This window comes from Pan troglodytes, chromosome 17 (genome assembly GCF_028858775.2).
Source record: "Pan troglodytes isolate AG18354 chromosome 17, NHGRI_mPanTro3-v2.0_pri, whole genome shotgun sequence".
Lineage (NCBI taxonomy): Eukaryota > Metazoa > Chordata > Mammalia > Primates > Hominidae > Pan > Pan troglodytes.
The window spans coordinates 14,781,749-14,809,350 of NC_072415.2; positions in this window are offsets into that span (position 1 = coordinate 14,781,749).

Consider the following 27,602-nt stretch of genomic DNA (forward strand, 5'->3'; position numbering starts at 1 on the left):
GAAAGGTTCAACTCTGTGAGTTGAATACACACAACACAGAGAAGTTACTGGGAATTCTTCTGTCTAGCATTACATGAAGAAATCCCGTTTCCAACGAAGGCCTCAAAGAGGTCCAAATATCCACTTGCAGACTTTACAAACAGAGTGTTTCCAAACTGTTCTATGAAAAGAAAGGTTAAACTCTGTGAGCTGAATGCACACATCACAAAGTAGTTTCTGAGAATGATTCTTTCTGGTTTTGATACGAAGATATTTCCTTTTCTACCATGGGCCTCAAATCGCTTGAAATCTCCAATTGCAAATTCCACAAAAAGAGTGTTTCAAATCTACACTGTCTAAAGGATGGTTTAATTCTGTGAGTTGAATACACACAACACAAAGAATTTACAGAGAATTCTTCTGTCTAGCATTCTACGAAGAAATCCCGTTTCCAACGAAGGCCTCAAAGAGGTCCAAATATCCACTTGCAGAATTTACAAACAGAGTGTTTCCAAACTGCTCTATGAAAACAAAGGATTAACTCTGTGAGCTGAACGCACATATCACAATGCAGTTTCTGAGAATGATTCTGTCTAGTTTTTATATGAAGATATTTGCTTTTCTACCAATGGCCTCAAATCGCTAGAAATCTCCAATTGCAAATTCCACAAAAAGAGTGTTTCAAATCTACACTGTCTAAACGATGGTTTAATTCTCTGAGGTGAATACACACAACACAAAGAAGTTACTGAGAATTCTTCTGTCTAGCATTCTATGAAGAAATCCCGTTTCCAACGAAGGACTCAAAGAGGTCCAAATATCCACTTGCAGACTTTTCAAACAGAGTGTTTCCAAACTGTTCTATGAAAACAAAGGATAAACTCTCTGAGCTGAATGCACACATCACAAAGCAGTTTCTGAGAATGATTCTGTCTAGTTTTTATATGAAGATATTTCCTTTTCTACCATTGGCCTCAAATCGCTTGAAATCTTCAATTGCAAATTCCACAAAAAGAGAGTTTCAAATCTGCTCTGTCCAAAGAAAGGTTCAACTCTGTGAGTTGAATACACACAACACAGAGAAGTTACTGGGAATTCTTCTGTCTAGCATTACATGAAGAAATCCCGTTTCCAACGAAGGCCTCAAAGAGGTCCAAATATCCACTTGCAGACTTTACAAAGAGAGTGTTTCCAAACTGCTCTATGAAAAGAAAGGTTAAACTCTGTGAGCTGAACGCACATATCACAATGTAGTTTCTGAGAATGATTCTGTCTAGTTTTTATACGAAGATATTTCCTTTTCTAACAACGGCCTCAAATCGCTTGAAATCTCCACATGCAAATTCCACAAAAAGAGTGTTTCAAATCTACTCTCTCTAAAGGATGATTCAACTCTGTGAGTTGAATACACACAACACAAAGAATTTACAGAGAATTCTTCTGTCTAGCATTATATGAAGAAATCCCGTTTCCAACGAAGGCCTCAAAGAGGTCCAAATATCCACTTGCAGACTTTACAAACAGAGTGTTTCCCAACTGTTCTATGAAAAGAAAGGTTAAACTCTGTGAGCTGAATGCACAGATCACAAAGCAGTTTCAGAGAATGATTCTGTCTAGTTTTTATATGAAGATATTCCCTTTTCTACCATTGGCCTCAAATCGCTTGAAATCTTCAATTGCAAATTCTACAAAAAGAGTGTTTCAAATCTACTCTGTCTAAAGGATGATTCAACTCTGTGAGTTGAATACACACAACACAAAGAATTTACAGAGAATTCTTCTGTCTAGCATTCTATGAAGAAATCCCGTTTCCAACGAAGGCCTCAAAGAGGTCCAAATATCCACTTGCAGACTTTACAAACAGGGTGTTTCCAAACTGTTCTATGAAAAGAAAGGTTAAACTCTGTGAGGTGAACGCACACATCACAAAGCAGTTTCTGAGAATGATTCTGTCTAGTTTTTATACGAAGATATTTTCTTTTCCACCATTGGCCTCAAATCGCCTGAAATCTCCAGTTGCAAATTCCACAAAAAGAGAGTTTCAAATCTGCTCTGTCCAAAGAAAGGTTCAATTCTGTGAGTTGAATACACACAACACAGAGAAGTTACTGGGAATTCTTCTGTCTAGCATTACATGAAGAAATCCCGTTTCCAACGAAGGCCTCAAAGAGGTCCAAATATCCACTTGCAGACTTTACAAACAGAGTGTTTCCAAACTGTTCTATGAAAAGAAAGGTTAAACTCTGTGAGGTGAACGCACATATCACAATGGAGTTTCTGAGAATGATTCTGTCTAGTTTTTATACGAAGATGTTTTCTTTTCCACCATTGGCCTCAAATCGCCTGAAATCTCCAGTTGCAAATTCCACAAAAAGAGAGTTTCAAATCTGCTCTGTCCAAAGAAAGGTTCAACTCTGTGAGTTGAATACACACAACACAGAGTAGTTACTGGGAATTCTTCTGTCTAGCATTACATGAAGAAATCCCGTTTCCAACGAAGGCCTCAAAGAGGTCCAAATATCCACTTGCAGACTTTACAAAGAGAGTGTTTCCAAACTGCTCTATGAAAAGAAAGGTTAAACTCTGTGAGCTGAACGCACATATCACAATGTAGTTTCTGAGAATGATTCTGTCTAGTTTTTATACGAAGATATTTCCTTTTCTACCAACGGCCTCAGATCGCTTGAAATCTCCACATGCAAATTCCACAAAAAGAGTGTTTCAAATCTACTCTCTCTAAAGGATGATTCAACTGTGTGAGTTGAATACACACAACACAAAGAATTTACAGAGAATTCTTCTGTCTAGCATTATATGAAGAAATCCCGTTCCCAACGAAGGCCTCAAAGAGGTCCAAATATCCACTTGCAGACTTTACAAACAGAGTGTTTCCAAACTGCTCTATGAAAACAAAGGATAAACTCTGTGAGCTGAATGCACACATCACAAAGCAGTTTCAGAGAATGATTCTGTCCAGTTTTTATATGAAGATATTTCCTTTTCTACCATTGGCCTCAAATCGCTTGAAATCTTCAATTGCAAATTCTACAAAAAGAGTGTTTCAAATCTACTCTGTCTAAAGGATGATTCAACTCTGTGAGTTGAATACACACAACACAAAGAATTTACAGAGAATTCTTCTGTCTAGCATTACATGAAGAAATCCCGTTTCCAACGAAGGCCTCAAAGAGGTCCAAATATCCACTTGCAGACTTTTCAAACAGAGTGTTTCCAAACTGTTCTATGAAAAGAAAGGTTAAACTCTGTGAGGTGAACGCACACATCACAAAGCAGTTTCTGAGAATGATTCTGTCTAGTTTTTATACGAAGATGTTTTCTTTTCCACCATTGGCCTCAAATCGCCTGAAATCTCCAGTTGCAAATTCCACAAAAAGAGAGTTTCAAATCTGCTCTGTCCAAAGGAAGGTTCAACTCTTTGAGTTGAATACACACAACACAAAGAAGTTACTGGGAATTCTTCTGTCTAGCATTATATGAAGAAATCCCGTTTCCAACGAAGGCCTCAAAGAGGTCCAAATATCCACTTGCAGACTTTACAAACAGAGTGTTTCCCAGCTGTTCTATGAAAAGAAAGGTTAAACTCTGTGAGCTGAATGCACACATCACAAAGTAGTTTCTGAGAATGATTCTGTCTGGTTTTTACACGAAGATATTTCCTTTTCTACCATGGGCCTCAAATCGCTTGAAATCTCCAATTGCAAATTCCACAAAAAGAGTGTTTCAAATCTACACTGTCTAAAGGATGGTTTAATTCTGTGAGTTGAATACACACAACACAAAGAATTTACAGAGAATTCTTCTGTCTTGCATTCTATGAAGAAATCCCGTTTCCAACGAAGGCCTCAAAGAGGTCCAAATATCCACTTGCAGACTTTACAAAGAGAGTGTTTCCAAACTGCTCTATGAAAAGAAAGGTTAAACTCTGTGAGCTGAACGCACATATCACAATGTAGTTTCTGAGAATGATTCTGTCTAGTTTTTATACGAAGATATTTCCTTTTCTACCAACGGCCTCAAATCGCTTGAAATCTCCACATGCAAATTCCACAAAAAGAGTGTTTGAAATCTACTCTCTCTAAAGGATGATTCAACTCTGTGAGTTGAATACACACAACACAAAGAATTTACAGAGAATTCTTCTGTCCAGCAGTATATGAAGAAATCCCGTTTCCAACGAAGGCCTCAAAGAGGTCCAAATATCCACTTGCAGACTTTACAAACAGAGTGTTTCCAAACTGTTCTATGAAAAGAAAGGTTAAACTCTGTGAGCTGAATGCACACATCACAAAGTAGTTTCTGAGAATGATTCTGTCTGGTTTTTATACGAAGATATTTCATTTTCTACTATGGGCCTCAAATCTCTTGAAATCTCCAATTGCAAATTCCACAAAAAGAGTGTTTCAAATCTACACTGTCTAAAGGATGGTTTAATTCTGTGAGTTGAATACACACAACACAAAGAATTTAGAGAGAATTCTTCTGTCTAGCATTCTATGAAGAAATCCCGTTTCCAACGAAGGCCTCAAACAGGTCCAAATATCCACTTGCAGGCTTTACAAACAGAGTGTTTCCAAACTGCTCTATGAAAACAAAGGATAAACTCTGTGAGCTGAATGCACACGTCACAAAGCAGTTTCAGAGAATGATGCTGTCTAGTTTTTATATGAAGATATTTCCTTTTCTACCATTGGCCTCAAATCGCTTGAAATCTTCAATTGCAATTTCTACAAAAAGAGTGTTTAAAATCTACTCTGTCTAAAGGATGATTCAACTCTGTGAGTTGAATACACACAACACAAAGAATTTACAGAGAATTCTTCTGTTTAGCATTATATGAAGAAATCCCGTTTCCAACGAAGGCCTCAAGGAGGTCCAAATATCCACTTGCAGACTTTACAAACAGAGTGTTTCCAAACTGTTCTATGAAAAGAAAGGTTAAACTCTGTGAGCTGAACGCACACATCACAAAGCAGTTTCTGAGAATGATTCTGTCTAGTTTTTGTACGAAGATGTTTTCTTTTCCACCATTGGCCTCAAATCGCCTGAAATCTCCAGTTGCAAATTCCACAAAAAGAGAGTTTCAAATCTGCTCTGTCCAAAGGAAGGTTCAACTCTGTGAGTTGAATACACACAACACAAAGAAGTTACTGGGAATTCTTCTGTCTAGCATTATATGAAGAAATCCCGTTTCCAACGAAGGCCTCAAAGAGGTCCAAATATCCACTTGCAGACTTTACAAACAGAGTGTTTCCCAACTGTTCTATGAAAAGAAAGGTTAAACTCTGTGAGCTGAATGCACACATCACAAAGTAGTTTCTGAGAATGATTCTGTCTGGTTTTTATACGAAGATATTTCCTTTTCTACCATGGGCCTCAAATCGCTTGAAATCTCCAATTGCAAATTCCACAAAAAGAGTGTTTCAAATCTACACTGTCTAAAGGATGGTTTAATTCTGTGAGTTGAATACACACAACACAAAGAATTTACAGAGAATTCTTCTGTCTAGCATTCTATGAAGAAATCCCGTTTCCAACGAAGGCCTCAAAGAGGTCCAAATATCCACTTGCAGACTTTACAAAGAGAGTGTTTCCAAACTGTTCTATGAAAAGAAAGGTTAAACTCTGTGAGGTGAACGCACACATCACAAAGCAGTTTCTGCGAATGATTCTGTCTAGTTTTTATACGAAGATGTTTTCTTTTCCACCATTGGCCTCAAATCGCCTGAAATCTCCAGTTGCAAATTCCACAAAAAGAGAGTTTCAAATCTGCTCTGTCCAAAGAAAGGTTCAACTCTGTGAGTTGAATACACACAACACAGAGAAGTTACTGGGAATTCTTCTGTCTAGCATTACATGAAGAAATCCCGTTTCCAACGAAGGCCTCAAAGAGGTCCAAATATCCACTTACAGACTTTACAAAGAGAGTGTTTCGAAACTGCTCTAATAAAAGAAAGCTTAATCTCTGTGAGCTGAACGCACATATCACAATGTAGTTTCTGAGAATGATTCTGTCTAGTTTTTATACGAAGATATTTCCTTTTCTACCAATGGCCTCAAATCGCTTGAAATCTCCAGTTGCAAATTCCACAAAAAGAGAGTTTCAAATCTGCTCTGTCCAAAGGAAGGTTCAACTCTGTGAGTTGAATACACACAACACAAAGAAGTTACTGGGATTTCTTCTGTCTAGCATTATATGAAGAAATCCCGTTTCCAACGAAGGCCTCAAAGAGGTCCAAATATCCACTTGCAGACTTCACAAACAGAGTGTTTCCAAACTGCTCTATGAAAAGAAAGGTTAAACTCTGTGAGCTGAACGCACACATCACAATGCAGTTTCTGAGAATGATTCTGTCTAGTTTTTATATGAAGATATTTGCTTTTCTACCAATGGCCTCAAATCGCTTGAAATCTCCAATTGCAAATTCCACAAAAAGAGTGTTTCAAATCTACACTGTCTAAAGGATGGTTTAATTCTGTGAGGTGAATACACACAACACAAAGAAGTTACTGAGAATTCTTCTGTCTAGGATTCTATGAAGAAATCCCGTTTCCAACGAAGGACTCAAAGAGGTCCAAATATCCACTTGCAGACTTTTCAAACAGAGTGTTTCCAAACTGTTCTATGAAAACAAAGGATAAACTCTGTGAGCTGAACGCACATATCACAATGTAGTTTCTGAGAATGATTCTGTCTAGTTTTTATACGAAGATATTTCCTTTTCTAACAACGGCCTCAAATCGCTTGAAATCTCCACATGCAAATTCCACAAAAAGAGTGTTTCAAATCTACTCTCTCTAAAGGATGATTCAACTCTGTGAGTTGAATACACACAACACAAAGAATTTACAGAGAATTCTTCTGTCTAGCATTATATGAAGAAATCCCGTTTCCAACGAAGGCCTCAAAGAGGTCCAAATATCCACTTGCAGACTTTACAAACAGAGTGTTTCCCAACTGTTCTATGAAAAGAAAGGTTAAACTCTGTGAGCTGAATGCACAGATCACATAGCAGTTTCAGAGAATGATTCTGTCTAGTTTTTATATGAAGATATTCCCTTTTCTACCATTGGCCTCAAATCGCTTGAAATCTTCAATTGCAAATTCTACAAAAAGAGTGTTTCAAATCTACTCTGTCTAAAGGATGATTCAACTCTGTGAGTTGAATACACACAACACAAATAATTTACAAAGAATTCTTCTGTCTAGCATTATATGAAGAAATCCCGTTTCCAACGAAGGCCTCAAAGAGGTCCAAATATCCACTTGCAGACTTTACAAACAGGGTGTTTCCAATCTGTTCTATGAAAAGAAAGGTTAAACTCTGTGAGGTGAACGCACACATCACAAAGCAGTTTCTGAGAATGATTCTGTCTAGTTTTTATACGAAGATGTTTTCTTTTCCACCATTGGCCTCAAATCGCCTGAAATCTCCAGTTGCAAATTCCACAAAAAGAGAGTTTCAAATCTGCTCTGTCCAAAGAAAGGTTCAATTCTGTGAGTTGAATACACACAACACAGAGAAGTTACTGGGAATTCTTCTGTCTAGCATTACATGAAGAAATCCCGTTTCCAACGAAGGCCTCAAAGAGGTCCAAATATCCACTTGCAGACTTTACAAACAGAGTGTTTCCAAACTGTTCTATGAAAAGAAAGGTTAAACTCTGTGAGGTGAACGCACATATCACAATGGAGTTTCTGAGAATGATTCTGTCTAGTTTTTATACGAAGATGTTTTCTTTTCCACCATTGGCCTCAAATCGCCTGAAATCTCCAGTTGCAAATTCCACAAAAAGAGAGTTTCAAATCTGCTCTGTCCAAAGAAAGGTTCAACTCTGTGAGTTGAATACACACAACACAGAGTAGTTACTGGGAATTCTTCTGTCTAGCATTACATGAAGAAATCCCGTTTCCAACGAAGGCCTCAAAGAGGTCCAAATATCCACTTGCAGACTTTACAAAGAGAGTGTTTCCAAACTGCTCTATGAAAAGAAAGGTTAAACTCTGTGAGCTGAACGCACATATCACAATGTAGTTTCTGAGAATGATTCTGTCTAGTTTTTATACGAAGATATTTCCTTTTCTACCAACGGCCTCAGATCGCTTGAAATCTCCACATGCAAATCCCACAAAAAGAGTGTTTCAAATCTACACTGTCTAAAGGATGGTTTAATTCTGTGAGTTGAATACACACAACACAAAGAATTTACAGAGAATTCTTCTGTCTAGCATTCTACGAAGAAATCCCGTTTCCAACGAAGGCCTCAAAGAGGTCCAAATATCCACTTGCAGAATTTACAAACAGAGTGTTTCCAAACTGCTCTATGAAAACAAAGGATTAACTCTGTGAGCTGAATGCACACATCACAAAGCAGTTTCAGAGAATGATTCTGTCTAGTTTTTATATGAAGATATTTCCTTTTCTACCATTGGCCTCAAATCGCTTGAAATCTTCAATTGCAAATTCTACAAAAAGAGTGTTTCAAATCTACTCTGTCTAAAGGATGATTCAACTCTGTGAGTTGAATACACACAACACAAAGAATTTACAGAGAATTCTTCTGTCTAGCATTCTATGAAGAAATCCCGTTTCCAACGAAGGCCTCAAAGAGGTCCAAATATCCACTTGCAGACTTTACAAACAGAGTGTTTCCAAACTGTTCTATGAAAAGAAAGGTTAAACTCTGTGAGGTGAACGCACACATCACAAAGCAGTTTCTGAGAATGATTCTGTCTAGTTTTTATACGAAGATGTTTTCTTTTCCACCATTGGCCTCAAATCGCCTGAAATCTCCAGTTGCAAATTCCACAAAAAGAGAGTATCAAATCTGCTCTGTCCAAAGAAAGGTTCAACTCTGTGAGTTGAATACACACAACACAGAGAAGTTACTGGGAATTCTTCTGTCTAGCATTACATGAAGAAATCCCGTTTCCAACGAAGGCCTCAGAGGTCCAAATATCCACTTGCAGACTTTACAAAGAGAGTGTTTCCAAACTGCTCTATGAAAAGAAAGCTTAAACTCTGTGAGCTGAACGCACATATCACAATGTTGTTTCTGAGAATGATTCTGTCTAATTTTTATACGAAGATATTTCCTTTTCTACCAATGGCCTCAAATCGCTTGAAATCTCCAGTTGCAAATTCCACAAAAAGAGAGTTTCAAATCTGCCCTGTCCAAAGGAAGGTTCAACTCTGTGAGTTGAATACACACAACACAAAGAAGTTACTGGGATTTCTTCTGTCTAGCATTATATGAAGAAATCCCGTTTCCAACGAAGGCCTCAAAGAGGTCCAAATATCCACTTGCAGACTTCACAAACAGAGTGTTTCCAAACTGCTCTATGAAAAGAAAGGTTAAACTCTGTGAGCTGAACGCACATATCACAATGCAGTTTCTGAGAATGATTCTGTCTAGTTTTTATATGAAGATATTTGCTTTTCTACCAATGGCCTCAAATCGCTTGAAATCTCCAATTGCAAATTCCACAAAAAGAGTGTTTCAAATCTACACTGTCTAAAGGATGGTTTAATTCTGTGAGGTGAATACACACAACACAAAGAAGTTACTGAGAATTCTTCTGTCTAGCATTCTATGAAGAAATCCCGTTTCCAACGAAGGACTCAAAGAGGTCCAAATATCCACTTGCAGACTTTTCAAACAGAGTGTTTCCAAACTGTTCTATGAAAACAAAGGATAAACTCTGTGAGCTGAATGCACACATCACAAAGCAGTTTCTGAGAATGATTCTGTCTAGTTTTTATATGAAGATATTTCCTTTTCTACCATTGGCCTCAAATCGCTTGAAATCTTCAATTGCAAATTCTACAAAAAGAGTGTTTCAAATCTACTCTGTCTAAAGGATGATTCAACTCTGTGAGTTGAATACACACAACACAAAGAATTTACAGAGAATTCTTCTGTCTAGCATTCTATGAAGAAATCCCGTTTCCAACGAAGGCCTCAAAGAGGTCCAAATATCCACTTGCAGACTTTACAAACAGGGTGTTTCCAAACTGTTCTATGAAAAGAAAGGTTAAACTCTGTGAGGTGAACGCACACATCACAAAGCAGTTTCTGAGAATGATTCTGTCTAGTTTTTATACGAAGATATTTTCTTTTCCACCATTGGCCTCAAATCGCCTGAAATCTCCAGTTGCAAATTCCACAAAAAGAGAGTTTCAAATCTGCTCTGTCCAAAGAAAGGTTCAATTCTGTGAGTTGAATACACACAACACAGAGAAGTTACTGGGAATTCTTCTGTCTAGCATTACATGAAGAAATCCCGTTTCCAACGAAGGCCTCAAAGAGGTCCAAATATCCACTTGCAGACTTTACAAACAGAGTGTTTCCAAACTGTTCTATGAAAAGAAAGGTTAAACTCTGTGAGGTGAACGCACATATCACAATGGAGTTTCTGAGAATGATTCTGTCTAGTTTTTATACGAAGATGTTTTCTTTTCCACCATTGCCCTCAAATCGCCTGAAATCTCCAGTTGCAAATTCCACAAAAAGAGAGTTTCAAATCTGCTCTGTCCAAAGAAAGGTTCAACTCTGTGAGTTGAATACACACAACACAGAGTAGTTACTGGGAATTCTTCTGTCTAGCATTACATGAAGAAATCCCGTTTCCAACGAAGGCCTCAAAGAGGTCCAAATATCCACTTGCAGACTTTACAAAGAGAGTGTTTCCAAACTGCTCTATGAAAAGAAAGGTTAAACTCTGTGAGCTGAACGCACATATCACAATGTAGTTTCTGAGAATGATTCTGTCTAGTTTTTATACGAAGATATTTCCTTTTCTACCAACGGCCTCAGATCGCTTGAAATCTCCACATGCAAATTCCACAAAAAGAGTGTTTCAAATCTACTCTCTCTAAAGGATGATTCAACTCTGTGAGTTGAATACACACAACACAAAGAATTTACAGAGAATTCTTCTGTCTAGCATTATATGAAGAAATCCCGTTCCCAACGAAGGCCTCAAAGAGGTCCAAATATCCACTTGCAGACTTTACAAACAGAGTGTTTCCCAACTGTTCTATGAAAAGAAAGGTTAAACTCTGTGAGCTGAATGCACACATCACAAAGTAGTTTCTGAGAATGATTCTGTCTGGTTTTTATACGAAGATATTTCCTTTTCTACCATGGGCGTCAAATCCCTTGAAATCTCCAATTGCAAATTCCACAAAAAGAGTGTTTCAAATCTACACTGTCTAAAGTATGGTTTAATTCTGTGAGTTGAATACACACAACACAAAGAATTTACAGAGAATTCTTCTGTCTAGCATTCTATGAAGAAATCCCGTTTCCAACGAAGGCCTCAAAGAGGTCCAAATATCCACTTGCAGACTTTACAAACAGAGTGTTTCCAAACTGCTCTATGAAAACAAAGGATAAACTCTGTGAGCTGAATGCACACATCACAAAGCAGTTTCAGAGAATGATTCTGTCCAGTTTTTATATGAAGATATTTCCTTTTCTACCATTGGCCTCAAATCGCTTGAAATCTTCAATTGCAAATTCTACAAAAAGAGTGTTTCAAATCTACTCTGTCTAAAGGATGATTCAACTCTGTGAGTTGAATACACACAACACAAAGAATTTACAGAGAATTCTTCTGTCTAGCATTACATGAAGAAATCCCGTTTCCAACGAAGGCCTCAAAGAGGTCCAAATATCCACTTGCAGACTTTTCAAACAGAGTGTTTCCAAACTGTTCTATGAAAAGAAAGGTTAAACTCTGTGAGGTGAACGCACACATCACAAAGCAGTTTCTGAGAATGATTCTGTCTAGTTTTTATACGAAGATGTTTTCTTTTCCACCATTGGCCTCAAATCGCCTGAAATCTCCAGTTGCAAATTCCACAAAAAGAGAGTTTCAAATCTGCTCTGTCCAAAGGAAGGTTCAACTCTGTGAGTTGAATACACACAACACAAAGAAGTTACTGGGAATTCTTCTGTCTAGCATTATATGAAGAAATCCCGTTTCCAACGAAGGACTCAAAGAGGTCCAAATATCCACTTGCAGACTTTACAAACAGAGTGTTTCCCAACTGTTCTATGAAAAGAAAGGTTAAACTCTGTGAGCTGAATGCACACATCACAAAGTAGTTTCTGAGAATGATTCTGTCTGGTTTTTACACGAAGATATTTCCTTTTCTACCATGGGCCTCAAATCGCTTGAAATCTCCAATTGCAAATTCCACAAAAAGAGTGTTTCAAATCTACACTGTCTAAAGGATGGTTTAATTCTGTGAGTTGAATACACACAACACAAAGAATTTACAGAGAATTCTTCTGTCTTGCATTCTATGAAGAAATCCTGTTTCCAACGAAGGCCTCAAAGAGGTCCAAATATCCACTTGCAGACTTTACAAACACAGTGTTTCCCAACTGCTCTATGAAAACAAAGGATTAACTCTGTGAGCTGAATGCACACATCACAAAGCAGTTTCTGAGAATGATTCTGTCTAGTTTTTATATGAAGATATTTCCTTTTCTACCATTGTCCTCAAATCGCTTGAAATCTTCAATTGCAAATTCTACAAAAAGAGTGTTTCAAATCTACTCTGTCTAAAGGATGATTCAACTCTGTGAGTTGAATACACACAACACAAAGAAGTTACTGGGAATTCTTCTGTCTAGCATTCTATGAAGAAATCCCATTTCCAACGAAGGCCTCAAAGAGGTCCAAATGTCCACTTGCAGACTTTACAAACAGAGTGTTTCCAAACTGCTCTATGAAAAGAAAGGTTAAACTCTGTGAGCTGAACGCACATATCACAATGCAGTTTCTGAGAATGATTCTGTCTAGTTTTTATATGAAGATATTTGCTTTTCTACCATTGGCCTCAAGTCGCTTGAAATCTTCAATTGCATATTCCACAAAAAGAGAGTTTCAAATCTGCTCTGTCCAAAGAAAGGTTGAACTCTGTGAGTTGAATACACACAACACAGAGTAGTTACTGGGAATTCTTCTGTCTAGCATTACATGAAGAAATCCCGTTTCCAACGAAGGCCTCAAAGAGGTCCAAATATCCACTTGCAGACTTTACAAAGAGAGTGTTTCCAAACTGCTCTATGAAAAGAAAGGTTAAACTCTGTGAGCTGAACGCACATATCACAATGTAGTTTCTGAGAATGCTTCTGTCTAGTTTTTATACGAAGATATTTCCTTTTCTACCAACGGCCTCAAATCGCTTGAAATCTCCACATGCAAATTCCACAAAAAGAGTGTTTCAAATCTACTCTCTCTAAAGGATGATTCAACTCTGTGAGTTGAATACACACAACACAAAGAATTTACAGAGAATTCTTCTGTCTAGCATTATATGAAGAAATCCCGTTTCCAACGAAGGCCTCAAAGAGGTCCAAATATCCACTTGCAGACTTTACAAACAGAGTGTTTCCCAACTGTTCTATGAAAAGAAAGGTTAAACTCTGTGAGCTGAATGCACACATCACAAAGTAGTTTCTGAGAATGATTCTGTCTGGTTTTTATACGAAGATATTTCCTTTTCTACCATGGGCCTCAAATCGCTTGAAATCTCTAATTGCTAATTCCACAAAAAGAGTGTTTCAAATCTACACTGTCTAAAGGATGGTTTAATTCTGTGAGTTGAATACACACAACACAAGGAATTTACAGAGAATTCTTCTGTCTAGCATTCTATGAAGAAATCCCGTTTCCAACGAAGGCCTCAAAGAGGTCCAAATATCCACTTGCAGACTTTACAAAGAGAGTGTTTCCAAACTGTTCTATGAAAAGAAAGGTTAAACTCTGTGAGGTGAACGCACACATCACAAAGCAGTTTCTGCGAATGATTCTGTCTAGTTTTTATACGAAGATGTTTTCTTTTCCACCATTGGCCTCAAATCGCCTGAAATCTCCAGTTGCAAATTCCACAAAAAGAGAGTTTCAAATCTGCTCTGTCCAAAGAAAGGTTCAACTCTGTGAGTTGAATACACACAACACAGAGAAGTTACTGGGAATTCTTCTGTCTAGCATTACATGAAGAAATCCCGTTTCCAACGAAGGCCTCAAAGAGGTCCAAATATCCACTTGCAGACTTTACAAACAGAGTGTTTCCAAACTGTTCTATGAAAAGAAAGGTTAAACTCTGTGAGCTGAATGCACACATCACAAAGTAGTTTCTGAGAATGATTCTGTCTGGTTTTGATACGAAGATATTTCCTTTTCTACCATGGGCCTCAAATCGCTTGAAATCTCCAATTGCAAATTCCACAAAAAGAGTGTTTCAAATCTACACTGTCTAAAGGATGGTTTAATTCTGTGAGTTGAATACACACAACACAAAGAATTTACAGAGAATTCTTCTGTCTAGCATTCTACGAAGAAATCCCGTTTCCAACGAAGGCCTCAAAGAGGTCCAAATATCCACTTGCAGAATTTACAAACAGAGTGTTTCCAAACTGCTCTATGAAAACAAAGGATTAACTCTGTGAGCTGAATGCACACATCACAAAGCAGTTTCTGAGAATGATTCTGTCTAGTTTTTATATGAAGATATTTCCTTTTCTACCATTGGCCTCAAATCGCTTGAAATCTTCAATTGCAAATTCTACAAAAAGAGTGTTTCAAATCTACTCTGTCTAAAGGATGATTCAACTCTGTGAGTTGAATACACACAACACAAAGAATTTACAGAGAATTCTTCTGTCTAGCATTCTATGAAGAAATCCCGTTTCCAACGAAGGCCTCAAAGAGGTCCAAATATCCACTTGCAGACTTTACAAACAGAGTGTTTCCAAACTGTTCTATGAAAAGAAAGGTTAAACTCTGTGAGGTGAACGCACACATCACAAAGCAGTTTCTGAGAATGATTCTGTCTAGTTTTTATACGAAGATGTTTTCTTTTCCACCATTGGCCTCAAATCGCCTGAAATCTCCAGTTGCAAATTCCACAAAAAGAGAGTATCAAATCTGCTCTGTCCAAAGAAAGGTTCAACTCTGTGAGTTGAATACACACAACACAGAGAAGTTACTGGGAATTCTTCTGTCTAGCATTACAAGAAGAAATCCCGTTTCCAACGAAGCCCTCAGAGGTCCAAATATCCACTTGCAGACTTTACAAAGAGAGTGTTTCCAAACTGCTCTATGAAAAGAAAGCTTAAACTCTGTGAGCTGAACGCACATATCACAATGTTGTTTCTGAGAATGATTCTGTCTAATTTTTATACGAAGATATTTCCTTTTCTACCAATGGCCTCAAATCGCTTGAAATCTCCAGTTGCAAATTCCACAAAAAGAGAGTTTCAAATCTGCCCTGTCCAAAGGAAGGTTCAACTCTGTGAGTTGAATACACACAACACAAAGAAGTTACTGGGATTTCTTCTGTCTAGCATTATATGAAGAAATCCCGTTTCCAACGAAGGCCTCAAAGAGGTCCAAATATCCACTTGCAGACTTCACAAACAGAGTGTTTCCAAACTGCTCTATGAAAAGAAAGGTTAAACTCTGTGAGCTGAACGCACATATCACAATGCAGTTTCTGAGAATGATTCTGTCTAGTTTTTATATGAAGATATTTGCTTTTCTACCAATGGCCTCAAATCGCTTGAAATCTCCAATTGCAAATTCCACAAAAAGAGTGTTTCAAATCTACACTGTCTAAAGGATGGTTTAATTCTGTGAGGTGAATACACACAACACAAAGAAGTTACTGAGAATTCTTCTGTCTAGCATTCTATGAAGAAATCCCGTTTCCAACGAAGGACTCAAAGAGGTCCAAATATCCACTTGCAGACTTTTCAAACAGAGTGTTTCCAAACTGTTCTATGAAAACAAAGGATAAACTCTGTGAGCTGAATGCACACATCACAAAGCAGTTTCTGAGAATGATTCTGTCTAGTTTTTATATGAAGATATTTCCTTTTCTACCATTGGCCTCAAATCGCTTGAAATCTTCAATTGCAAATTCCACAAAAAGAGAGTTTCAAATCTGCTCTGTCCAAAGAAAGGTTCAACTCTGTGAGTTGAATACACACAACACAGAGAAGTTACTGGGAATTCTTCTGTCTAGCATTACATGAAGAAATCCCGTTTCCAACGAAGGCCTCAAAGAGGTCCAAATATCCACTTGCAGACTTTACAAAGAGAGTGTTTCCAAACTGCTCTATGAAAAGAAAGGTTAAACTCTGTGAGCTGAACGCACATATCACAATGTAGTTTCTGAGAATGATTCTGTCTAGTTTTTATACGAAGATATTTCCTTTTCTAACAACGGCCTCAAATCGCTTGAAATCTCCACATGCAAATTCCACAAAAAGAGTGTTTCAAATCTACTCTCTCTAAAGGATGATTCAACTCTGTGAGTTGAATACACACAACACAAAGAATTTACAGAGAATTCTTCTGTCTAGCATTATATGAAGAAATCCCGTTTCCAACGAAGGCCTCAAAGAGGTCCAAATATCCACTTGCAGACTTTACAAACAGAGTGTTTCCCAACTGTTCTATGAAAAGAAAGGTTAAACTCTGTGAGCTGAATGCACAGATCACAAAGCAGTTTCAGAGAATGATTCTGTCTAGTTTTTATATGAAGATATTCCCTTTTCTACCATTGGCCTCAAATCGCTTGAAATCTTCAATTGCAAATTCTACAAAAAGAGTGTTTCAAATCTACTCTGTCTAAAGGATGATTCAACTCTGTGAGTTGAATACACACAACACAAAGAATTTACAGAGAATTCTTCTGTCTAGCATTCTATGAAGAAATCCCGTTTCCAACGAAGGCCTCAAAGAGGTCCAAATATCCACTTGCAGACTTTACAAACAGGGTGTTTCCAAACTGTTCTATGAAAAGAAAGGTTAAACTCTGTGAGGTGAACGCACACATCACAAAGCAGTTTCTGCGAATGATTCTGTCTAGTTTTTATACGAAGATGTTTTCTTTTCCACCATTGGCCTCAAATCGCCTGAAATCTCCAGTTGCAAATTCCACAAAAAGAGAGTTTCAAATCTGCTCTGTCCAAAGAAAGGTTCAACTCTGTGAGTTGAATACGCACAACACAGAGAAGTTACTGGGAATTCTTCTGTCTAGCATTACATGAAGAAATCCCGTTTCCAACGAAGGCCTCAAAGAGGTCCAAATATCCACTTGCAGACTTTACAAACAGAGTGTTTCCAAACTGTTCTATGAAAAGAAAGGTTAAACTCTGTGAGCTGAATGCACACATCACAAAGTAGTTTCTGAGAATGATTCTGTCTGGTTTTGATACGAAGATATTTCCTTTTCTACCATGGGCCTCAAATCGCTTGAAATCTCCAATTGCAAATTCCACAAAAAGAGTGTTTCAAATCTACACTGTCTAAAGGATGGTTTAATTCTGTGAGTTGAATACACACAACACAAAGAATTTACAGAGAATTCTTCTGTCTAGCATTCTACGAAGAAATCCCGTTTCCAACGAAGGCCTCAAAGAGGTCCAAATATCCACTTGCAGAATTTACAAACAGAGTGTTTCCAAACTGCTCTATGAAAACAAAGGATTAACTCTGTGAGCTGAATGCACACATCACAAAGCAGTTTCTGAGAATGATTCTGTCTAGTTTTTATATGAAGATATTTCCTTTTCTACCATTGGCCTCAAATCGCTTGAAATCTTCAATTGCAAATTCTACAAAAAGAGTGTTTCAAATCTACTCTGTCTAAAGGATGATTCAACTCTGTGAGTTGAATACACACAACACAAAGAATTTACAGAGAATTCTTCTGTCTAGCATTCTATGAAGAAATCCTGTTTCCAACGAAGGCCTCAAAGAGGTCCAAATATCCACTTGCAGACTTTACAAACAGAGTGTTTCCAAACTGTTCTATGAAAAGAAAGGTTAAACTCTGTGAGGTGAACGCACACATCACAAAGCAGTATCTGAGAATGATTCTGTCTAGTTTTTATACGAAGATGTTTTCTTTTCCACCATTGGCCTCAAATCGCCTGAAATCTCCAGTTGCAAATTCCACAAAAAGAGAGTATCAAATCTGCTCTGTCCAAAGAAAGGTTCAACTCTGTGAGTTGAATACACACAACACAGAGAAGTTACTGGGAATTCTTCTGTCTAGCATTACATGAAGAAATCCCGTTTCCAACGAAGGCCTCAGAGGTCCAAATATCCACTTGCAGACTTTACAAAGAGAGTGTTTCCAAACTGCTCTATGAAAAGAAAGCTTAAACTCTGTGAGCTGAACGCACATATCACAATGTTGTTTCTGAGAATGATTCTGTCTAATTTTTATACGAAGATATTTCCTTTTCTACCAATGGCCTCAAATCGCTTGAAATCTCCAGTTGCAAATTCCACAAAAAGAGAGTTTCAAATCTGCCCTGTCCAAAGGAAGGTTCAACTCTGTGAGTTGAATACACACAACACAAAGAAGTTACTGGGATTTCTTCTGTCTAGCATTATATGAAGAAATCCCGTTTCCAACGAAGGCCTCAAAGAGGTCCAAATATCCACTTGCAGACTTCACAAACAGAGTGTTTCCAAACTGCTCTATGAAAAGAAAGGTTAAACTCTGTGAGCTGAACGCACATATCACAATGCAGTTTCTGAGAATGATTCTGTCTAGTTTTTATATGAAGATATTTGCTTTTCTACCAATGGCCTCAAATCGCTTGAAATCTCCAATTGCAAATTCCACAAAAAGAGTGTTTCAAATCTACACTGTCTAAAGGATGGTTTAATTCTGTGAGGTGAATACACACAACACAAAGAAGTTACTGAGAATTCTTCTGTCTAGCATTCTATGAAGAAATCCCGTTTCCAACGAAGGACTCAAAGAGGTCCAAATATCCACTTGCAGACTTTTCAAACAGAGTGTTTCCAAACTGTTCTATGAAAACAAAGGATAAACTCTGTGAGCTGAATGCACACATCACAAAGCAGTTTCTGAGAATGATTCTGTCTAGTTTTTATATGAAGATATTTCCTTTTCTACCATTGGCCTCAAATCGCTTGAAATCTTCAATTGCAAATTCCACAAAAAGAGAGTTTCAAATCTGCTCTGTCCAAAGGAAGGTTCAACTCTGTGAGTTGAATACACACAAAACAGAGAAGTTACTGGGAATTCTTCTGTCTAGCATTATATGAAGAAATCCCGTTTCCAACGAAGGCCTCAAAGAGGTCCAAATATCCACTTGCAGACTTTACAAACAGAGTGTTTGCCAGCTGTTCTATGAAAAGAAAGGTTAAACTCTGTGAGCTGAATGCACACATCACAAAGTAGTTTCTGAGAATGATTCTGTCTGGTTTTTACACGAAGATATTTCCTTTTCTACCATGGACCTCAAATCGCTTGAAATCTCCAATTGCAAATTCCACAAAAAGAGTGTTTCAAATCTACACTGTCTAAAGGATGGTTTAATTCTGTGAGTTGAATACACACAACACAAAGAATTTACAGAGAATTCTTCTGTCTTGCATTCTATGAAGAAATCCCGTTTCCAACGAAGGCCTCAAAGAGGTCCAAATATCCACTTGCAGACTTTACAAACACAGTGTTTCCCAACTGCTCTATGAAAACAAAGGATTAACTCTGTGAGCTGAATGCACACATCACAAAGCAGTTTCTGAGAATGATTCTGTCTAGTTTTTATATGAAGATATTTCCTTTTCTACCATTGTCCTCAAATCGCTTGAAATCTTCAATTGCAAATTCTACAAAAAGAGTGTTTCAAATCTACTCTGTCTAAAGGATGATTCAACTCTGTGAGTTGAATACACACAACACAAAGAAGTTACTGGGAATTCTTCTGTCTAGCATTCTATGAAGAAATCCCATTTCCAACGAAGGCCTCAAAGAGGTCCAAATATCCACTTGCAGACTTTACAAACAGAGTGTTTCCAAACTGCTCTATGAAAAGAAAGGTTAAACTCTGTGAGCTGAACGCACATATCACAATGCAGTTTCTGAGAATGATTCTATCTAGTTTTTATATGAAGATATTTGCTTTTCTACCATTGGCCTCAAGTCGCTTGAAATCTTCAATTGCAAATTCCACAAAAAGAGAGTTTCAAATCTGCTCTGTCCAAAGAAAGGTTGAACTCTGTGAGTTGAATACACACAACACAGAGTAGTTACTGGGAATTCTTCTGTCTAGCATTACATGAAGAAATCCCGTTTCCAACGAAGGCCTCAAAGAGGTCCAAATATCCGCTTGCAGACTTTACAAAGAGAGTGTTTCCAAACTGCTCTATGAAAAGAAAGGTTAAACTCTGTGAGCTGAACGCACATATCACAATGTAGTTTCTGAGAATGATTCTGTCTAGTTTTTATACGAAGATATTTCCTTTTCTACCAACGGCCTCAAATCGCTTGAAATCTCCACATGCAAATTCCACAAAAAGAGTGTTTGAAATCTACTCTCTCTAAAGGATGATTCAACTCTGTGAGTTGAATACACACAACACAAAGAATTTACAGAGAATTCTTCTGTCCAGCAGTATATGAAGAAATCCCGTTTCCAACGAAGGCCTCAAAGAGGTCCAAATATCCACTTGCAGACTTTACAAACAGAGTGTTTCCAAACTGTTCTATGAAAAGAAAGGTTAAACTCTGTGAGCTGAATGCACACATCACAAAGTAGTTTCTGAGAATGATTCTGTCTGGTTTTTATACGAAGATATTTCCTTTTCTACTATGGGCCTCAAATCTCTTGAAATCTCCAATTGCAAATTCCACAAAAAGAGTGTTTCAAATCTACACTGTCTAAAGGATGGTTTAATTCTGTGAGTTGAATACACACAACACAAAGAATTTACAGAGAATTCTTCTGTCTAGCATTCTATGAAGAAATCCCGTTTCCAACGAAGGCCTCAAACAGGTCCAAATATCCACTTGCAGGCTTTACAAACAGAGTGTTTCCAAACTGCTCTATGAAAACAAAGGATAAACTCTGTGAGCTGAATGCACACGTCACAAAGCAGTTTCAGAGAATGATGCTGTCTAGTTTTTATATGAAGATATTTCCTTTTCTACCATTGGCCTCAAATCGCTTGAAATCTTCAATTGCAATTTCTACAAAAAGAGTGTTTCAAATCTACTCTGTCTAAAGGATGATTCAACTCTGTGAGTTGAATACACACAACACAAAGAATTTACAGAGAATTCTTCTGTTTAGCATTATATGAAGAAATCCCGTTTCCAACGAAGGCCTCAAGGAGGTCCAAATATCCACTTGCAGACTTTACAAACAGAGTGTTTCCAAACTGTTCTATGAAAAGAAAGGTTAAACTCTGTGAGCTGAACGCACACATCACAAAGCAGTTTCTGAGAATGATTCTGTCTAGTTTTTGTACGAAGATGTTTTCTTTTCCACCATTGGCCTCAAATCGCCTGAAATCTCCAGTTGCAAATTCCACAAAAAGAGAGTTTCAAATCTGCTCTGTCCAAAGTTAGGTTCAACTCTGTGAGTTGAATACACACAACACAAAGAAGTTACTGGGAATTCTTCTGTCTAGCATTATATGAAGAAATCCCGTTTCCAACGAAGGCCTCAAAGAGGTCCAAATATCCACTTGCAGACTTTACAAACAGAGTGTTTCCCAACTGTTCTATGAAAAGAAAGGTTAAACTCTGTGAGCTGAATGCACACATCACAAAGTAGTTTCTGAGAATGATTCTGTCTGGTTTTTATACGAAGATATTTCCTTTTCTACCATGGGCCTCAAATCGCTTGAAATCTCCAATTGCAAATTCCACAAAAAGAGTGTTTCAAATCTACACTGTCTAAAGGATGGTTTAATTCTGTGAGTTGAATACACACAACACAAAGAATTTACAGAGAATTCTTCTGTCTAGCATTCTATGAAGAAATCCCGTTTCCAACGAAGGCCTCAAAGAGGTCCAAATATCCACTTGCAGACTTTACAAAGAGAGTGTTTCCAAACTGTTCTATGAAAAGAAAGGTTAAACTCTGTGAGGTGAACGCACACATCACAAAGCAGTTTCTGCGAATGATTCTGTCTAGTTTTTATACGAAGATGTTTTCTTTTCCACCATTGGCCTCAAATCGCCTGAAATCTCCAGTTGCAAATTCCACAAAAAGAGAGTTTCAAATCTGCTCTGTCCAAAGAAAGGTTCAACTCTGTGAGTTGAATACACACAACACAGAGAAGTTACTGGGAATTCTTCTGTCTAGCATTACATGAAGAAATCCCGTTTCCAACGAAGGCCTCAAAGAGGTCCAAATATCCACTTGCAGACTTCACAAACAGAGTGTTTCCAAACTGCTCTATGAAAAGAAAGGTTAAACTCTGTGAGCTGAACGCACATATCACAATGCAGTTTCTGAGAATGATTCTGTCTAGTTTTTATATGAAGATATTTGCTTTTCTACCAATGGCCTCAAATCGCTTGAAATCTCCAATTGCAAATTCCACAAAAAGAGTGTTTCAAATCTACACTGTCTAAAGGATGGTTTAATTCTGTGAGGTGAATACACACAACACAAAGAAGTTACTGAGAATTCTTCTGTCTAGCATTCTATGAAGAAATCCCGTTTCCAACGAAGGACTCAAAGAGGTCCAAATATCCACTTGCAGACTTTTCAAACAGAGTGTTTCCAAACTGCTCTATGAAAACAAAGGATAAACTCTGTGAGCTGAATGCAGACATCACAAAGCAGTTTCTGAAAATTATTCTGTCTAGTTTTTATATGAAGACATTTCCTTTTCTACCATTGGCCTCAAATCGCTTGAAATCTTCAATTGCAAATTCCACAAAAAGAGAGTTTCAAATCTGCTCTGTCCAAAGAAAGGTTCAACTCTGTGTGTTGAATACACACAACACAGAGTAGTTACTGGGAATTCTTCTGTCTAGCATTACATGAAGAAATCCCGTTTCCAACGAAGGCCTCAAAGAGGTCCAAATATCCACTTGCAGACTTTACAAAGAGAGTGTTTCCAAACTGCTCTATGTAAAGAAAGGTTAAACTCTGTGAGCTGAACGCACATATCACAATGTAGTTTCTGAGAATGATTCTGTCTAGTTTTTATACGAAGATATTTCCTTTTCTAACAACGGCCTCAAATCGCTTGAAATCTCCACATGCAAATTCCACAAAAAGAGTGTTTCAAATCTACTCTCTCTAAAGGATGATTCAACTCTGTGAGTTGAATACACACAACACAAAGAATTTACAGAGAATTCTTCTGTCTAGCAGTATATGAAGAAATCCCGTTTCCAACGAAGGCCTCAAAGAGGTCCAAATATCCACTTGCAGACTTTACAAACAGAGTGTTTCCCAACTGTTCTATGAAAAGAAAGGTGAAACTCTGTGAGCTGAATGCACAGATCACAAAGCAGTTTCAGAGAATGATTCTGTCTAGTTTTTATATGAAGATATTCCCTTTTCTACCATTGGCCTCAAATCGCTTGAAATCTTCAATTGCAAATTCTACAAAAAGAGTGTTTCAAATCTTCTCTGTGTAAAGGATGATTCAACTCTGTGAGTTGAATACACACAACACAAATAATTTACAGAGAATTCTTCTGTCTAGCATTATATGAAGAAATCCCGTTTCCAACGAAGGCCTCAAAGAGGTCCAAATATCCACTTGCAGACTTTACAAACAGGGTGTTTCCAAACTGTTCTATGAAAAGAAAGGTTAAACTCTGTGAGGTGAACGCACACATCACAAAGCAGTTTCTGAGAATGATTCTGTCTAGTTTTTATACGAAGATATTTTCTTTTCCACCATTGGCCTCAAATCGCCTGAAATCTCCAGTTGCAAATTCCACAAAAAGAGAGTTTCAAATCTGCTCTGTCCAAAGAAAGGTTCAATTCTGTGAGTTGAATACACACAACACAGAGAAGTTACTGGGAATTCTTCTGTCTAGCATTACATGAAGAAATCCCGTTTCCAACGAAGGCCTCAAAGTGGTCCAAATATCCACTTGCAGACTTTACAAACAGAGTGTTTCCAAACTGTTCTATGAAAAGAAAGGTTAAACTCTGTGAGGTGAACGCACATATCACAATGGAGTTTCTGAGAATGATTCTGTCTAGTTTTTATACGAAGATGTTTTCTTTTCCACCATTGGCCTCAAATCTCCTGAAATCTCCAGTTGCAAATTCCACAAAAAGAGAGTTTCAAATCTGCTCTGTCCAAAGAAAGGTTCAACTCTGTGAGTTGAATACACACAACACAGAGAAGTTACTGGGAATTCTTCTGTCTAGCATTACATGAAGAAATCCCGTTTCCAACGAAGGCCTCAAAGAGGTCCAAATATCCACTTGCAGACATTACAAAGAGAGTGTTTCCAAACTGCTCTATGAAAAGAAAGGTTAAACTCTGTGAGCTGAACGCACATATCACAATGTAGTTTCTGAGAATGATTCTGTCTAGTTTTTATACGAAGATATTTCCTTTTCTACCAATGGCCTCAAATCGCTTGAAATCCCCAGTTGGAAATTCCACAAAAAGAGAGTTTCAAATCTGCTCTGTCCAAAGGAAGGTTCAACTCTGTGAGTTGAATACACACAACACAAAGAACTTACTGGGAATTCTTCTGTCTAGCATTCTATGAAGAAATCCCCTTTCCAACGAAGGCCTCAAAGAGGTCCAAATATCCACTTGCAGACTTCACAAACAGAGTGTTTCCAAACTGCTCTATGAAAAGAAAGGTTAAACTCTGTGAGCTGAACGCACATATCACAATGCAGTTTCTGAGAATGATTCTGTCTAGTTTTTATATGAAGATATTTGCTTTTCTACCAATGGCCTCAAATCGCTTGAAATCTCCAATTGCAAATTCCACAAAAAGAGTGTTTCAAATCTACACTGTCTAAAGGATGGTTTAATTCTGTGAGGTGAATACACACAACACAAAGAAGTTACTGAGAATTCTTCTGTCTAGCATTCTATGAAGAAATCCCCGTTTCCAACGAAGGACTCAAAGAGGTCCAAATATCCACTTGCAGACTTTTCAAACAGAGTGTTTCCAAACTGTTCTATGAAAACAAAGGATAAACTCTGTGAGCTGAATGCACACATCACAAAGCAGTTTCTGAGAATGATTCTGTCTAGTTTTTATATGAAGATATTTCCTTTTCTACCATTGGCCTCAAATCGTTGAAATCTTCATTTGCAAATTCCACAAAAAGAGAGTTTCAAATCTGCTCTGTCCAAAGAAAGGTTTAACTCTGTGAGTTGAATACACACAACACAGAGAAGTTACTGGGAATTCTTCTGTCTAGCATTACATGAAGAAATCCCGTTTCCAACGAAGGCCTCAAAGAGGTCCAAATATCCACTTGCAGACTTTACAAAGAGAGTGTTTCCAAACTGCTCTATGAAAAGAAAGGTTAAACTCTGTGAGCTGAACGCACATATCACAATGTAGTTTCTGAGAATGATTCTGTCTAGTTTTTATACGAAGATATTTCCTTTTCTACCAACGGCCTCAAATCGCTTGAAATCTCCACATGCAAATTCCACAAAAAGAGTGTTTCAAATCTACTCTCTCTAAAGGATGATTCAACTCTGTGAGTTGAATACACACAACACAAAGAATTTACAGAGAATTCTTCTGTCTAGCATTATATGAAGAAATCCCGTTTCCAACGAAGGCCTCAAAGAGGTCCAAATATCCACTTGCAGACTTTACAAACAGAGTGTTTCCCAACTGTTCTATGAAAAGAAAGGTTAAACTCTGTGAGCTGAATGCACACATCACAAAGTAGTTTCTGAGAATGATTCTGTCTGGTTTTTATATGAAGATATTTCCTTTTCTACCATGGGCCTCAAATCGCTTGAAATCTCCAATTGCAAATTCCACAAAAAGAGTGTTTCAAATCTACACTGTCTAAAGGATGGTTTAATTCTGTGAGTTGAATACACACAACACAAAGAATTTACCGAGAATTCTTCTGTCTAGCATTCTATGAAGAAATCCCGTTTCCAACAAAGGCCTCAAAGAGGTCCAAATATCCACTTGCAGAATTTACAAACAGAGTGTTTCCAAACTGCTCTACGAAAACAAAGGATTAACTCTGTGAGCTGAATGCACACATCACAAAGCAGTTTCTGAGAATGATTCTGTCTAGTTTTTATATGAAGATATTTCCTTTTCTACCATTGGCCTCAAATCGCTTGAAATCTTCAATTGCAAATTCTACAAAAAGAGTGTTTCAAATCTACTCTGTCTAAAGGATGATTCAACTCTGTGAGTTGAATACACACAACACAAAGAATTTACAGAGAATTCTTCTGTCTAGCATTCTATGAAGAAATCCCGTTTCCAACGAAGGCCTCAAAGAGGTCCAAATATCCACTTGCAGACTTTACAAACAGAGTGTTTCCAAACTGTTCTATGAAAAGAAAGATTAAACTCTGTGAGCTGAACGCACATATCACAATGCAGTTTCAGAGAATGATGCTGTCTAGTTTTTATATGAAGATATTTCCTTTTCTACCATTGGCCTCAAATCGCTTGAAATCTTCAATTGCAATTTCTACAAAAAGAGTGTTTAAAATCTACTCTGTCTAAAGGATGATTCAACTCTGTGAGTTGAATACACACAACACAAAGAATTTACAGAGAATTCTTCTGTTTAGCATTATATGAAGAAATCCCGTTTCCAACGAAGGCCTCAAGGAGGTCCAAATATCCACTTGCAGACTTTACAAACAGAGTGTTTCCAAACTGTTCTATGAAAAGAAAGGTTAAACTCTGTGAGCTGAACGCACACATCACAAAGCAGTTTCTGAGAATGATTCTGTCTAGTTTTTGTACGAAGATGTTTTCTTTTCCACCATTGGCCTCAAATCGCCTGAAATCTCCAGTTGCAAATTCCACAAAAAGAGAGTTTCAAATCTGCTCTGTCCAAAGGAAGGTTCAACTCTGTGAGTTGAATACACACAACACAAAGAAGTTACTGGGAATTCTTCTGTCTAGCATTATATGAAGAAATCCCGTTTCCAACGAAGGCCTCAAAGAGGTCCAAATATCCACTTGCAGACTTTACAAACAGAGTGTTTCCCAACTGTTCTATGAAAAGAAAGGTTAAACTCTGTGAGCTGAATGCACACATCACAAAGTAGTTTCTGAGAATGATTCTGTCTGGTTTTTATACGAAGATATTTCCTTTTCTACCATGGGCCTCAAATCGCTTGAAATCTCCAATTGCAAATTCCACAAAAAGAGTGTTTCAAATCTACACTGTCTAAAGGATGGTTTAATTCTGTGAGTTGAATACACACAACACAAAGAATTTACAGAGAATTCTTCTGTCTAGCATTCTATGAAGAAATCCCGTTTCCAACGAAGGCCTCACAGAGGTCCAAATATCCACTTGCAGACTTTACAAAGAGAGTGTTTCCAAACTGTTCTATGAAAAGAAAGGTTAAACTCTGTGAGGTGAACGCACACATCACAAAGCAGTTTCTGCGAATGATTCTGTCTAGTTTTTATACGAAGATGTTTTCTTTTCCACCATTGGCCTCAAATCGCCTGAAATCTCCAGTTGCAAATTCCACAAAAAGAGAGTTTCAAATCTGCTCTGTCCAAAGAAAGGTTCAACTCTGTGAGTTGAATACACACAACACAGAGAAGTTACTGGGAATTCTTCTGTCTAGC